Raw genomic sequence first — 14,697 nt, 5'->3', positions numbered from 1 at the left:
TGCAAATGGATGGAGACACTTATGGATCACATTAGTTTACTGTAAAGCTACGTCTTAGTTGGTGCTTATCTTGGCGAGAGCCGAGTTCAAATCAGCATGAAGTTTTAACAGCTACTCTAGTGTGAAATGTACTAAACAAGCACAATGCTGTTAGTGACTTTTTAAGGGAATAGGCAACAGCTTTCTTTGTGGTTCATCCTTAGATAAATATGTAGTTACTGGCGTTCCTGCATTGATTCACTAAAAGGGGGTGGAGATGGAGGTGCAAATGAGGGTTCTCAAATATTATAATAGGATGTATTAAAGCTGCCGATAATTGCGACACTTACAATTGCATCAATTTGTTAAGAACTTTTGAAAGCATGTTTTAAACAGTTGCAATTGTTGCTGGCATTTCCCGGTTTACTATTTCTCAAGCGTTGCCGGTTGTGCTCAATGCATTTTTGAGGTAAACATCCAAGTACCTATTTTTTATAGTCAGGGTGTAGTTACAAGCCTTGAAATTTAATTTCTATGACATTTCTGGTTTCCCCAATGTGCTGGGAGCAATAGACTCCACACATGTGCCACTAACCCATCCAACTCATTCTGAGCATCTGTATAAGACTACGATATATTTTGTGTTAATTGTCTAAGCTATAAAGTAAGGCTAAGTTAAAAATGATAATTCAGTAGTTCGGGATAAAACACCAATTTCAATATAATTTGATTAAACTGTTTATTGAAGAAATGCCAGGTATGTGATAGCTGTGGAAGATATAACAATACATGACTTCCATAGATACATTAAATTGGCATCAAACCTAACTTGGTTTGAGACTCACGTGAGGACGAGGCAGAGACCCCAAAAGAACAAGCAGGTTTCAATGCCGCAAGTAGAAGTATTAGCTCACTAAGGGACTAGCCCTAATGATTGCTGATACTAAGATCATATCTGCGAAAAAATATTTTTAAGATCTATGATGTTTGTCCTGGTGTAGCCTTCATAAACCCAATAAGACCAATGACCTAGCTGCTTAATAATGCAGTTTGGAACTCCGTGACGAAAAGCTGAAGAAGCTACTTCGATCCTGAAGGAATGACCAGAGAACTGCTTGGCTGAGAATCTGACTGGCAGAGGACCTGGTGGAGGTGGAAAATAAAGCAATGCTGGGTGACGACAGCTCCGTTTTCATTAACGAACAAAGGGTCGGTAGCATGGGTGGATCTGAGGGTTACATTTATAAGTGTGCTGTAAACTCTGAACACCTCAGAACCCAAAAAAGGCTAGGAGGAATAGAGCTTCAAGACTTTTGTTTAAAAATTGTGATAAGCAACTGGAACAAATAAAGGAGATGCACTGGGAAAGAATGTTAAAAGTGATAGGTAGGTGGGTTTTGGGGGGGGGGGGGGGGGCGATTCTGACCATTGAAGTCCTTTTAGAACTGGTGAAATCTAAGAATTGCCAAGTGTCAATCTAGTGGAACTGAATATGAGTTTCTGAAAAAAACGATACCAGCAATTGATACTTTGATAGAAGGGACTCGTATAGCTCTGTTTTGAAGGTAAATAATGAATGATAAAACTACCTGAATTGATAAAGAAGGAAAAGGAATATTAAATACAGAATAGACATTTTTAAAACAATTCCAAGCTGACTAGTATGTCTGCAGGGCGCGGGGAGCAATACTGAGAAGAGCTGTCTCTTGAGCTTGCAGAACCAGAGGGTGTAGAGGATGGTTCACATGAATATCAGGTCTGAATAGGGAAGAAACAGAGTTGGCATTAGGTCAGCTTCAGGAGCAAGTAATCTGAATTTCTGAAATTGTAAATGAGAAAGTCAGCAATTAGGTTTAGGTGGCCAGGAAAAAGTTGGGCTCTGAGAATGAACTGGTGGCAAACAGATAACCAGGTAATTCTTCTGAATGTTTTCATTAAATTGGAAGAAGATGAGCAGCCTTTATTTATGATTTGGACTGTGGCTAAATTATCTGAGTGTATGAGGATAGACTTTTGGGCCCAAGACAAGACAAGGGAATGGTACTGATTTCTTCGGGCCATGTAGATTAAATCCATTTCCCCTTACAGTATACTCTGAAGTTGAGAGAAGGAGCTGCACCTGTAAAGAGTTGAATGTCTTTGGGGAGCAGGATTCAGTCATTGTAGAAAAATGTGATTCCGTTTCATTCTTCAAATTGGGACAAATTGGAGAAGATAGGATATGAAAGCTCTTCCTTGAGGAATTATCTACATGGCATGATTCAGATGACCTAATAGAGGCAGGAAACAGTTTCTCTGGGACAGCTTTGAAGATTACATCTTCGCTCTTTGTTGAAGAACTTTGGAGTTTTATGAGTTGTGCGTGAGATGTTTTGGAGAAGGAGTAAATCCATCGAGCGAATCCAGAGAGAGTGAAAATCCTTGTTTTGAGTTTAAATAACACAATATACAGACGTTCCCTTGTACTGTAAACAAGTTCTTGTTGGTCTTTCCATTGGTTCACAGTATTTGATAGACAGTTGCATGTCACACAAAAAGGGTGTGCTAGAAATGGAATGCATCCACCTATTTCGTTATCAAAGGATTTTACATTTATCATTTACAGAACAGAAAACCTCCTATTCAATATAACTTTAGTTACATTCATTAGAAAAGCATATAAATTTCAATTTAATTCTCTATACAAAATTATGATTACAAGCATAAAAAACACATCATAAAACAATCAAACGATAATATTCAAAAATAGTTATTAGTTTATAATATTCATTTAAAACATAGTAAACCAGGTTTATTGGGAAACTTACTTAAAATAACTATTAAACTTGTGTCTACAAGTTATGTAATTAAAAATGATTTTAAAGCATTTTAACTAACTTTTAACATAATAATGGTACAACTGCATAGTCACTATAGCTTGGCTTGATAAGTTTTATGACACCTTAGGAGGCCAGCCAATCAGATAGCATTTTGGAAAGTAAGCTTCAAAGAGTTACCACTATGTTTGGCCTGTGCCTTGGTCTAATCAACAAGCTTTGAAGTAGATCTGGTTAAGAATGTTCTGAAATCGGTGTTAACAACCCAATCACCAGTGAATTAAATATCTGGGAAATGTTAATATTAAAATGAATTTAACCATTAATTTCCTTGACAAGGTAAAAGTTTAAACAAAAAAAAAAGATTTAAGTTACATGTATTTTTTTATTGATTTATTTGTTAGAAATCTTAGCTAAATGTTGACTTGCCAAGTGTAAACAAAATACTTAAATTCACTGATTTATTTGTTAGAAACCCAGGTAACATGTCAACTAAATGTTCACTTGCTAATTGAACAAAAAAAATGTTTGCTAAAAAAAGGGGAGGTGGCATTTAAAATGTTTGTGATGCCTAGAAACTCAATGGAAGTGAGTGGACCCAAAGATTTCTCTGATGCTAAGTGGACACCTACATTTGAAAACACAGATCTGAGAATGGTGATGTTCTGGGCAGGAGGACCATGAGGAAAATCAATGAGGATCTTGGGGCTGCTCCTACAGCCGAAAGGCAGACAAACCGAAAAAAAAAGAATTTGGAACACCACTGTACTCCACAAAGGTGCCACAGAGCAAGATCTATGGGCATGATCTTAAATGCATTTGAAATGTCAGCCTTGGACAACCATGCATTTCTCCCGGCGACTTTGATTAATGAAATTGCATAGTCAATTGTTGCACATTGTAGGGAAAACTCTTCATTGGGAATTAAACTATTGATGCTGGGAGTAGAGGAGTTATCGGGAGCAGAAAGGTCAAATATCAGTCTCTTTTTGCCAGAATATTTTCTTATTTAAATGCCAATAGGGTGAATGCGAAATACAGGAAAAGGAGAAGATTCAAAGGGGCCTATCAGGAATTAATTTTCTAACTCTTTCTTTAGCAAAATGTCAACAGTATCAGGGTCAGAAATGGCAGACTGGAAATTATTGCAATAGATGGAGGAGGTGGGAAAGAAAAATAGACCAATAGAAAACCCTTCAATGAGACCGTTAATAAGATAAGAAACAAAAGAGGGATCAAGGTGCTTGATTAACTTTGTGGCCAAGGCTTGAGTGTTGACAGCTGTAGAAAGAAATTTTATCAGTCATTTTGGAACATTGGCAATGGAAGGTTTGGTTTTTATAGGGGGCTGAGTGTTTGGGTTTGCGACAGACAGATAGATCGTGAGTGGGCTTCCCCACAGTGACTGTAGATGTGGAGGAAGGTGCGGGAAGAAAAGGTGCAGGTTTCTTCATTGAAGTTATTACAAATCTGACAGCCGCTAGAGAAAGTAATAAGAACATAAGAACATAAGAAAGTTTACAAACGAGAGGAGGCCATTCGGCCCATCTTGCTCGTTTGGTTGTTAGTAGCTTATTGATCCCAAAATCTCATCAAGCAGCTTCTTGAAGGATCCCAGGGTGTCAGCTTCAATAACATTACTGGGGAGTTGATTCCAGACCCTCACAATTCTCTGTGTAAAAAAGTGTCTCCTATTTTCTGTTCTGAATGCCCCTTTTTCTAAACTCCATTTGTGACCCCTGGTCCTTGTTTCTTTTTTCAGGCTGAAAAAGTCCCTTCGACACTGTCAATACCTTTTAGAATTTTGAATGCTTGAATTAGGTCACCACGTAGTCTTCTTTGTTCAAGACTGAACAGATTCAATTCTTTTAGCCTGTCTGCATATGACATGCCTTTTAAGCCCGGAATAATTCTGGTCGCTCTTCTTTGCACTCTTTCTAGAGCAGCAATATCTTTTTTATAGCGAGGTGACCAGAACTGAACACAATATTCAAGATGAGGTCTTACTAGCGCATTGTACAGTTTTAACATTACTTCCCTTGATTTAAATTCAACACTTTTCACAATGTATCCGAGCATCTTGTTAGCCTTTTTTATAGCTTCCCCACATTGTCTAGATGAAGACATTTCTGAGTCAACAAAAACTCCTAGGTCTTTTTCATAGATTCCTTCTCCAATTTCAATATCTCCCATATGATATTTATAATGTACATTTTTATTTCCTGCGTGCAGTACCTTACACTTTTCTCTATTAAATGTCATTTGCCATGTGTCTGCCCAGTTCTGAATCTTGTCTAGATCATTTTGAATGACCTTTGCTGCTGCAACAGTGTTTGCCACTCCTCCTACTTTTGTGTCGTCTGCAAATTTAACAAGTTTGCTTACTATACCAGAATCTAAATCATTAATGTAGATTAGGAATAGCAGAGGACCTAATACTGATCCCTGTGGTACACCACTGGCATGGCCACGTCCATCCTTAGACCTGGAAGGACTGAAAGAAAGATAAGAATTGTGAGTAAGGGACAGGAGGGGGGCGGAAGGGCAGAAGGGGAGCAGGAAATGGTGGGGTGAGATGCAGAGTTGCATATGCAGCCTGCCAACAGCTGGAGACCAGTGAAAAAACTAGAATATAAATTTTGATCCAAGGCTCCCCAGTAAATCAAGTAAATCATGTAATATCCAGTTCACTACACCGGTCAGGATAGAGTTTTTAGATGATATCTCTAAAATGACTTAAAGCTAGGATAAATTCAGAAATAGTGAGGGTTTTGAATAAGCGGGGGTCAGAGGTTTTGAGGGTAACTGAGAGATCTGCGCACTGAAACACCCTGGCACTGGCTGAATCTAGGATGTTTGTAAGGATGGAAATCAAATTAATATCTGAACCTGCTAGAATCTGGTGGCATAGTGAAAGGGAGACAGGCTTAGGGGTTGAAGATCAGAGAGTTTTCAGGAGTAGGCATGGCAACAGCATTGTTTAAGGAAAAAACGGAAGTAATAAAGGATGGTTATTGAGAAACTGGACAACTGGGGGAAACTGGACAACTCCAACTGCTGAAGGTGGGTAAGAGGAGGGTGCAGTTATGGGGGCCTGCTGGACGTCCATAGCTGTGGGGAAAGAAGAGGAAAAGAAAGCTGGGCTCAGCTGAGATGGGAGTGAAGAGCCTGCTATGTGGGCTTGCTTGGAACCTAGCACAGAAAGAAGAAAAGCAGGGGCCTGTTGCAAGCCTGTGAAGGAGGAAGGATCAGGGGCTGGCTGGATGCCTGTGTAAACCAATGATGATCATGCTGGGATAGAGGAAAGATTGGACAGAAAGGCAGGTGCCGGCTGGACACCCGTGAGAGGAAAAGAATAGGAAGTGGCAGTGGGGGCCTGCTGGACACCCAAAGGTGAAAAGGCAGCAGAAAAGAAGGCTTTGAGAGTCTGATGCAGAGGGAGCAGAGGGGACTGGAAAGCAATGATCTGAGGTTTTGTCACAACGTCTGCGACAAAGTGTAACCTGAAGAGTAAATAGATACATGTTAAACAGTTGTTCCTTACACACTGTTGATTTGAATGGAATGTTTTGATTGTGGAGAAACTGTTGAAGCTTTGGGATTGTCCAGTCTTTGATGTCTGAAGCTGGAGCCGATCTAGTAGACAGGTGAGATCTACAGAGAACAGGAGATTGACTGGAATGTTGTGCTGATCTGCAGCTGCAGCGGAGAGCAGGCGAGGGATCCAGTGAATGAGATGGAGAGGCGAACAAGGCTCTCTGGGCTGAGAAGGCTAGAGTTGGAAAAAGTGATCACAGTTGCCTTTGAGTACACAGATCAGGCACAGTAGGAGTAGGAAGGGATTTCTGCTCTGGGTAAAGAGCAAACAATTCATCGTCCAATGAAATTTAGTAAAGTAGGTAGTTCTCCATGACTGTGCAAGAACGAATGAATCGCATACAAGGGGTAAATTGGTGATGTGGAGATTGGTACATGACCCGTCTCCCGAACTGCAATTATAGATTTAATTCATTTAAAAAAAGCACTCAAATCTTTTAGGTTAAATTTTAAATAATCTTTTATTCTTATTGTACACCAATGAGTATAATGCAGCAGCATGATTTATTTTGTGTTACCGGTAGCCTACAGGCTAAAGTAAAAAGAAAGTGTGCCAGGTATTCATTTGATTTTTCTACTGCACTGTATACTGTATAGGCCTACTGTAGAGATTTATATTTTTCATGATGTAATGTGTAGCCTAACCAAAACACATTTGTGTTATTTCAGCGCAATGCATTGAGCACTATAAATGTATGTGTGTGTGATTATATCTGGTTAGGAAGGGGCTACTGTATGATTATGAAAAGCTTTTTGGGGGTGAGAGAGAGAGAGAGAGAGAGAGAGAGAGAGAGAGAGAGAGAGAGAGAGAGAGAGAGAGAGAGAGAGAGAGAGAGTATTAAAGCAGTATTAAAATAGGTGAAATGAAGACGGAACAGAATGCATTGTATAGATGGTTTTTACGTTTAACAAAACTATGTCATTTTGATTCTTTCACTCTTGCATGTATATAGATGTTATCCTTCGGGCACCCTCTGCTGCAGCAAACCACAACTCGACTCACGCTATTTATTTGAACAATGTCGCATGACTCTTGCAATAGAGATCTCGCTAAGAAGACACAACAAATATTTTAATTAGTATATTGTGGCTCTTTTCATTAATGTATTTTCTCTTAGTACATACAACAAAATGTATTTTTTGTGAATGGTAGCAACGAAAATGCAAATTGCGGTATATTTGCACTGCGATTGGCCCAGCTTAGTACATCTACCCCTCAATGCTCTACCAAGACCAGAGTACAAATCCTGAACACTCAAATATAGATAGTCATTCATTTCTCCATTATAATGTACACAGGAAAAGTATTTCAAAGCAGTATAATTGCTAGAGGGAAAATACTTGAGAAACTTACAAGTGGCAGAAGCAAATACCAGGGTCCAGGCAACAAAACAACAGGAGGATGACATGCAAAGAAATCTGTGCAGCATCCCCAATAGATTCACAAAGTCAAAGCAGCTCCTGAAACACTGGTCACAGACCTCCTTAAGTGCAGGTAGTACCGAGTGTCATTCCTTTAGGGAGGATATACATTCTGTGGAATTGCTGCCTGTTTTACAAGGAACAACTATGCTATTCTTCCCAAGAGCCTTGTGTCAGTGTCTTGTAAAGTGGAAATGAAGATTGCACTTGAGCTAGAGCTTCAGCAAGGAGTCTCCAGATCATACATTCCTTCATTGCATTAAAACATCCTTAACACATTTTATGAGGTTTATAATGCTGTGATTGAGGATCAAAACCCACTTCGCTTCAAAGACAAAGTCCAATCTGAATACATCCATTCAATTAACTGGACGTGTGATTGCCAATGCAGGTGTAATCCTTGGAAGGCAGAGAAGGGTTAGCTAAATTTAAAACTCAGGATTGGGAGAAAGGACAGCTCCTTGCACACATTATGGCATCCAATCTGAATCGATAAATCAATAAATCACAGCGATATAAATAGACTCCTCTTACCCCTCTATTGCATTTGATTCATTGGCATTCCTCCACCTCCCTCAGCTCCAACCCTGTGTCTCCTCCCCTTGGTATTGTCCATCTTGGGGGTCTGCTGCCTATCCAGCAGGCCAGGAGATGGATCCTCAAACCAGCCAGGTTTGAGGCAAATGTTCATTTTGTACATCACATACTGTGTTGTGTTGTTATTCTTTTTCACACAAAACTAAATTTTTTTGCAAACCTCCACAACATATCCACAGATCTCTGTGCACAAGAAGATGGAAAATATTTAAAACATTTGTATGGCTTTGAGTAGTTTTTACTTAGAACATAAGAACAGAAGAAAATGTTACAAACAAGAGGAATCCATTCGACCCAGCAGTGCTTGTCCGGTTCCTCGTTGATGATTGATCTCAGAACTTTACCAAGTTGAGTCTTAGAGGATCCAAGGGATTCTAAATCAAAAACATGATTAGGTAGCTTATTCAATGCTCTCTTCACTCTCACCACTGTGTGAAGATGTGCCGCCTTCCTTCTGCTCAAGTCTATCCAACTTTATTTCCAGCTGTGTTCTCTGGTTCTGATTTCTGTTCTGTGCTTAAAGTATTTTTTAGGGTTAACTGTATGAACTTTCAGTCAAGCCCTGGGATGAGTCTGGTTCCCAGAACTGGACACATTGCATTGTACATCCTCATTATACTCCAGAGACAGGCATAGTGAGCTGGCTGTGTGCCTGCTGTGCTCAAAGACACAGGCATAGTGAGCTGTGTAGAGTACAAATCAAAGGGGGTTATGTATCACACAATGACGAGGCCACACCTAGAATACTTGGCTCAATTCTGACCCTGGAAGAGTCCGAAGAAGTTTCTTAAACTAAAGCCTGCCAGCTGAACCACATGTGAAATACATCAATCACTGCATGTGAAATACATCAATCACTGCATGTGAAATACATCAATCACTGCATGTGAAATACATCAATCACTGCATATGAAATACATCAATCACTGCATATGAAATACATCAATCACTGCATGTGAAATACATCAATCACTGCATGTGAAATACATCCATCACTGCATGTGAAATACATCAATCACTGCATATGAAATACATCAATCACTGCATATGAAATACATCAATCACTGCATGTGAAATACATCAATCACTGCATGTGAAATACATCAATCATCACTGCATATGAAATACATCAATCACTGCATATGAAATACATCAATCACTGCATATGAAATACATCAATCACTGCATGTGAAATACATCAATCACTGCATGTGAAATACATCAATCACTGCATGTGAAATACATCAATCACTGCATATGAAATACATCAATCACTGCATATGAAATACATCAATCACTGCATGTGAAATACATCAATCACTGCATGTGAAATACAACAATCATTGCATCAGCATGTTTCTTTAGATATTAAATTAATATTGTCATGCTCTGTGCTTATAAAATGCTTTAAAAAACAGCGAACAGTGGCACAGTGGAATGTACTATGTGTAGTCCAGGTCAAAGAAACTCAATGAAAAATATATACAATTAAAAATAATGTTTGGTGAGGCTTGCAATTCATCATAGTTTCTCGACAGGGTAACTGTATTTGGGAAAACAATCAATTCATATTTGCAAAAGTTCAATAGCACAGCTTTAAATGAGGCAGTTCAGATAGCAGGGAAATAATTGGGGGTGGCTGTCTTTATTTCTGAGATGCAGTAAATTCCCATTAATTTCCTTGGGATTAGGATGCCTTCTGAAAATGATTACTTTTTTAATACTTATTACAGATTTTCAATTTCTCTGGGTTTTTGTGCATAAGCCTCTATTGCAGATCTGTGTTGCATCATCACCTTGGGACCTGACTTAATTTGCATATATATTGAGAACACACATTTCAGTTTATTATTGTAGAGAGGGGGCTGGCAGGTGTTCTGTTTCTTCTTTTTCAGACTAGTCCTGGGCTGCCCCACAACACAAAGCAGGCAGATAGACCTCGTGCACCGGGATTCTCGTTCCAGACTAGTCCTGGGCTGCCCCACAACACAAAGCAGGCAGATAGACCTCGTGCACCGGGATTCTCGTTCCAGACTAGTCCTGGGCTGCCCCACAACACAAAGCAGGCAGATAGACCTCGTGCACCGGGATTCTCGTTCCAGACTAGTCCTGGGCTGCCCCACAACACAAAGCAGACAGATAGACCTCATGCACTGGGATTCTCGTTAGCTCACATTGTGGTCTCTAGCTTTGTTTCCAGGAATGAAACCCTAGATTCTGCAATACTCCAGTTTGTCATAAGCATTTTCAGATAGTGAAAATACAGCCATAAAGTGAGCAAACCAGAAATAAACAGCTCAGACATGCAAGCACTTGTAAAACTGATAAGCTGTTTCTTATTCTTTCGGGTCCTGTGGTAGGGCTGTGTGTGTGCGTGTAAGTGTGTCACGTGTGTGTGTGTGCGTGTGTGCGTGTGCGCGTTTGTGTGCATGTGTGTGTGTGTGTGCGTGTGTGTGCATGTGCGTGTGTGTGTCTGTGCGTGTGTGCGTGTGTGTGTGTGTGTGTGTGTATGTGTATGTGTGAGTGTGTGTCTGTGCGTGTCTATATCTTTGCGTGTGTGCGTGTGTGTGAGTGTGTGTGTGTGAGTGTGTGTCTGTGTGTGTCTATGTCTGTGAGTGTGTGTGTGTGTGTGTGTGTGTGAGTGTGTGTGTGTGTGTGTGTGTGTGTGTGTGTGTGTGTGTGTGTGTGTGTGTGTGTGTGTGTGTGTGTGTGTGTGTGTGTGTGTGTGTGTGTGTGTGTGTGTGTGTGTGTGTGTGTGTGTATGTGTGTGTGTGTGTGTGTGTGTGTGTGTTGTGTGTGTAATGTGTGTGTTTGTGTGTGTGTGTGTGTGTGTGTGTGTGTGTGTGTGTGTGTGTGTGTGTGTGTGTGTGTGTGTGTGTGTGTGTGTGTGTGTGTGTGTGTGTGTGTGTGTGTGTGTGTGTGTGTGTGTGTGTGTGTGTGTGTGTGTGTGTGTGTGTGTGTGTGTGTGTGTGTGTGTGTGTGTGTGTGTGTGTGTGTGTGTGTGTGTGTGTGTGTGTGTGTGTGTGTGTGTGTGTGTGTGTGTGTGTGTGTGTGTGTGTGTGTGTGTGTGTGTGTGTGTGTCTGTGTGTGTGTGTGTGTGTGTGTGTGTGTGTGTGTGTGTGTGTGTGTGTGTGTGTGTGTGTGTGTGTGTGTGTGTGTGTGTGTGTGTGTGTGTGTGTGTGTGTGTGTGTGTGTGTGTGTGTGTGTGTGTGTGTGTGTGTGTGTGTGTGTGTGTGTGTGTGTGTGTGTGTGTGTGTGTGTGTGTGTGTGTGTGTGTGTGTGTGTGTGTGTGTGTGTGTGTGTGTGTGTGTGTGTGTGTGTGTGTGTGTGTGTGTGGGTGTGTGTGTGTGTGTCTGTGTGTGTGTGTGTGTGTGTGTGTGTGTGTGTGTGTGTGTGTGTGTGTGTGTGAGAGTGTGTGTGGGTGTGGGTGTGGGTGTGGGTGTGGGTGGGGGGGGGGGGGGGTTCAGAATGCAGTAACGATAGTTTGGAGTAAATGACGCAATGTTCAGTCTTGCACCAGCATAGAAAAAAAACATTTTAAATTTAATTAAGTGTAGCTACAAAAAACTTCCAGCAATTCTCTTCAATCTGTACACCCATTCATTATATAGGTTGCAGTGTGCAGTTTGAAAATAGGCACATGTTTTAGCAAACATGTACTTTCATTTTAAAACTTTGAGACTGGCTTGCTACCTGGCTCGCTACCTGGCTCACTTGGATGGTAAAATTATCCCCACCCCTTCACTGGCTTCTTCCTGTCAATAACCAATCAGCTGCTTTCTCTGTTGACTGAAATGCTTTCAGCCAGTAACATGACCCAGCAGACACTGCTGAGATGACAACCAAGGAATTAAAGCAGTAATGGAATTGCACATGATCAGTGCTATCTTCTATAGCGGCATTCTATCAATGCTTTCAGAGATATATATGTTAAATAAGGGACTTATGGACTGGTGTGTTCTGTAAATTTGACTGAACCATTGCTGCTTCACTCAGGACAAGACCAGTGCTGGACTATATTAACTGTAACAAGAGGATGGGGCGGGGAGGGAGCATAATTCAGGCACACCAAGCAGGGCTGTACCAAATCAAGGCAGGTGTTGCTCGAAGCCAGCCTCTCTCCGTGCAGTGAGTAATAGCCTTATTTGTAGGATGAGAATACAAAGGGTATTTCGTATTTCGTCTTCAATTAATGTTGAATTTAGATAAAACTGAGGTTATGCTAGTGGGCTCACAGAACCAACCAAAAAAGGAAATGTGGGATACATGAGCTCCACCCTTGCAGTCTATCATCAAAACTTTAACTAGAAATTAAGAGTTTGGGGGTCATCTTTGATCCTGATCTGTCATTTGACACTCATGTTAGGGAAGGTACTAAAATATCTTTTTACCGTTTGAGAAATAAAGCCAAACTTAGACCAATTATTTCCGTATCTGATGCCGAGAGATTAATGCATGCCTTTGTTTCATCTAGAGTTGATTATTGTATCTGGTGTCCCAAAACGTATGGTATCCTGCTTGTAGCTTGTTCAGAATACCGCCGCTAGAATTCAGACTAAAACCAGGAAAAGTGAACATATTACCCCTGTTTTGGCCTCTTTACACTGGCTCTCTGTGCAGTATAGAATTGATTTAGCTGTTAACTAACAAGGCACTAAATCAATTAGAACCTAGTTATTTGCTACTGTATCTTCCAAACCACACTCTGAGATCACAGGATGCGGGGCTGCTGGTTATTCCTAGGGTCAACAAAAGCAACACGGAAGGGAGGGCTTTTTCATGTAGAACTAAATTATGGAATGCTCTGCCTTCATTTGTCAGGGAAGCTGGGACTGTCACAATTGTTAAGTCAAGACTAAAAATGCAATTTTATAAAAATGGCTTTCCTAGTTTTAATGTAACTTTAACTGGTTTTGTATGAAGTGTACACTGTGTGGCAGGGCAGAGGAAAAGCCCTACACATAATGAGAGGAGGCAGGACAAAGCCTGCTTGCAAATGTCTTGTAAATATATGTATTGTTTGGGAATGGGTGAATATATAATGATTTCAATTTATTTTTGTGTATAGTTAAAAACATGATGTATTATGATTTAAAAGTAATGGTTTATTGGATTAGTATCAGTTAAATGTATTGCTTTTTGTTTAAGCAAGCTATGTACTGTATTATGATTTAAAAGGAGAAATGTATTTTATGTTTAAGTTAAAAAACCGTTTGTTTGTTATCGTTTAGTTTAAATGTGGTCTGGCAGAATTGGTACTAGCAGCTTGTGTGAATGCATGGTCAACAGTCAAACTAAAACCCTGTGTAGAATGTGACCGTCTCTGGAATTGATTCATTGAGTGTTAATTCAGAGATGGTCACAAGTATATAAGCTTGCAGCTTTTCTGTGTTCAAGGTGGGGCTCAGAGGAGGGAACGAGAGTGAACGGAGAAAAGCAAAAGCAAAAATGAAAACAACAAAAAAAAGAAAGTAAAACCAACTGCATGGTAGGATCAGTGAAGGCTACTGCCCAGCTTGGCCTACTGTATGTGTCGTGTTTGTGACCTCTTTTTTAAAATATTTAAGAACATAGGAAAGTTTACAAACGAGAGGAGGCCATTCGGCCCATCTTGCTCGTTTGGTTGTTAGTAGCTTATTGATCCCAAAATCTCATCAAGCAGATTCTTGAAGGATCCCAGGGTGTCAGCTTCAACAACATTACTGGGGAGTTGATTCCAGACCCTCACAATTCTCTGTGTAAAAAAGTGCCTCCTATTTTCTGTTCTGAATGCCCCTTTGTCTAATCTCCATTTGTGACCCCTGGTCCTTGTTTCTTTTTTCAGGCTGAAAAAGTCCCTTGGGTTGACACTGTCAATACCTTTTAGAATTTTGAATGCTTGAATTAGGTCGCCACGTAGTCTTCTTTGTTCAAGACTGAACAGATTCAACTCTTTTAGCCTGTCTGCATATGACATGCCTTTTAAGCCCGGAATAATTCTGGTCGCTCTTCTTTGCACTCTTTCTAGAGCAGTAATATCTTTTTTATAGCGATGTGACCAGAACTGCACACAATATTCAAGATGAGGTCTTACTAGTGCATTGTACAGTTTTAACATTACTTCCCTTGATTTAAATTCAACACTTTTCACAATGTATCCGAGCATCTTGTTAGCCTTTTTTATAGCTTCCCCACATTGTCTAGATGAAGACATTTCTGAGTCAACAAAAACTCCTAGGTCTTTTTCATAGATTCCTTCTCCAATTTAAATATCCCATATGATACTTATAATGTACATTTTTATTTC

This window comes from Polyodon spathula, chromosome 23 (genome assembly GCF_017654505.1).
Source record: "Polyodon spathula isolate WHYD16114869_AA chromosome 23, ASM1765450v1, whole genome shotgun sequence".
Classification (NCBI taxonomy): Eukaryota; Metazoa; Chordata; class Actinopteri; order Acipenseriformes; family Polyodontidae; genus Polyodon; species Polyodon spathula.
This window is presented reverse-complemented; position numbering follows the sequence as displayed.